Below are 2,426 nucleotides of genomic sequence, written 5' to 3' on the forward strand. Positions count from 1 at the left end.
CAACACTTTGTTTTGAGCCAATATGGCATTTAGAGCATCAATTTCAAGAACTCCCTTCCTCTGAGGCGTCCTATTATTCACGGAATTCCTCTCAGAAGTGTACATGAATTGGTTATTTGCAACTATGTCAATAAGTTCTTGAGCTTCTACAGGCGTTTTCTTTAAGTGAATGGATCCACCTGTAGAATGGTCCAATAACATTTTGGAAAACTCAGATAGACTATAATAGAATATATCTAATATGGTCCATTCTGAAAACATGTCAGAAGGACACTTTTTAGTCATCTGCTTGTATCTTTCCCAAGCTTCATAGAGGGATTCACCATCTTTTTGCTTGAAGGTCTGAACATCCACTCTAAGCTTGCTCAACTTTTGAGGAGGAAAGAATTTATCCAAGAAGGTCGTGACCAGCTTATCCCAGGAGTCCAAGGCTATCTTTAGGTTGTGAGTCCAACCATGTTTTAGCTCTGTCTCTTACAGCAAAAGGGAAAAGTATGAGCCTGTAGACTTTAGGATCTACTCCATTTGTCCTGACAGTCTCACAAATCTGCAAGAACTCAGTTAAAAACTGATAAGGATCTTCAAATGGAAGTCCATGAAACTTGCAGTTCTGTTGCATCAAAGCAACTAATTGAGGTTTCAGCTCAAAATTGTTTGCTCCAATGGCAGGAATTGAGATGCTTCTTCCATCAAACTTGGACGTTGGTTTAGTGAAATCACCAAGCATCCTCCTTGCATTATTGTTGTTGGGTTCGGCTGCCATATCCTTCTCTTGTTCGAAAATTTCAAAAAGGTTACCTTTGGATTGTTGTAATTTAGCTTCTCTTAGTTTCCTTTTCAGAGTCCTTTCAGGTTCTGGATCAGCTTCAACAAAGATGCCTTTTTCCTTATTCCTGCTCATATGAAAGAGAAGAGAAAAAGAAAAAGGAAGAGGAATCCTCTATATCTGGACAAAGAGGATCCTTATTATTAGTAGAAAAAGAAAGGAATAAGAGTGGAGAATACAATCACAAGGGTGAGGATAGAGGCAGTGATTGGAGATGAAGAGAGGTGAAGAGAAGTGTTAGTAAATAAATAAATAAATAGAAGAAGAGAAGAGAGGGAGAATTCGAAAATAATTTTGAAAAAGTATTTAATGATTTTTGAAAATTAAAGATAAGATAGAATTAAAATTTAAAACAATCAATTAATTTAAAAAGAATTTTGAAAAAGGGATGAGATATTTTCAAAAATTAGAGAGAAAAAAGTAGTTAAGTTGTTTTGAAAAAGATAAGAAACAAACAAAAAGTTAGTTAGTTAATTGAAAAAGATTTGAAGATCAAATTTGAAAAGATAAGAAGATAAAAAGATAAGATAAGATATTTTGAAATCAAATTTTTGGATAAGGTAAAATTTTTGAAAAAGATATGATATAAAAGATATGATAAAAAGATATGGTTGAAAAAGATTTAATTTTCAAAATTAAAATTAATTACTTAACTAACAAGAAATTAAAAGATATGATTCTAGAATTTAAAGATTGAACCTTTCTTAACAAGAAAGTAACAAACTTCAAATTTTTGAATAAATCACATTAATTATTAGTGTAATTTCGAAAATTTGAAATAAAATTAAGAAAAAGATTTTGAAAATAATTTTAAAATTTTCGAAATTAATAAGATAAAAATAAAAAAAGATTTGATTTTTGAAAAAAATTTTGAAAAGATAGGATTTTTAAAATTGAAAATTTGACTTGACTTATGAGAAACAACTAATTTTAAAAATTTTTGACTAAGTCAACTCAAATTTTCAAAAATTAGGAGAGAAATAAGGAAAAGATATTTTTTATTTTTGAATTTTTAATGATGAGAGAGAAAAATAACAAAAATGACTCACAATTTGAAAATTATGAATCAAAACTCATGATGCATGCAAGAACACTATGAATGTCAAAATGAACACCAAGAACACTTTGAAGATCATGATGAACATCAAGAACATATTTTTGAAAAAATTTTTGATACAAAGAAAACATGCAAGACACCAAACTTAGAATTCTTTAATGCATGGATACTATGAATGCAAAAATGCATATGAAAAACAATAAAAGACACAAAACAAGAAAACATCAAGATCAAACAAGAAGATTTACCAAGAACAACTTGAAGATCATGAAGAACACTATGAATGCATGAATTTTTTCGAAAAATGCATAATAATTTTTAAAACATGCAATTGACACCAAACTTAAAAATTGACTCAAGACTCAAACAAGAAACAAAAAATATTTTTGATTTTTATGATTTTACGATTTTTTTGTATTTATTTTTTTTCGAAAATATTCTTTAGAAAAATGAAAATAAAGACAAATTTTTGAAAAAATTTTGAAAACTTTTTTTGAAAAGAAAATTACATAATCTGAGCAACAAGATAAACCGTCAATTGTC

Source organism: Arachis stenosperma, chromosome 7 (assembly GCF_014773155.1).
Source record: "Arachis stenosperma cultivar V10309 chromosome 7, arast.V10309.gnm1.PFL2, whole genome shotgun sequence".
In the NCBI taxonomy this organism is placed as follows: Eukaryota; Viridiplantae; Streptophyta; class Magnoliopsida; order Fabales; family Fabaceae; genus Arachis; species Arachis stenosperma.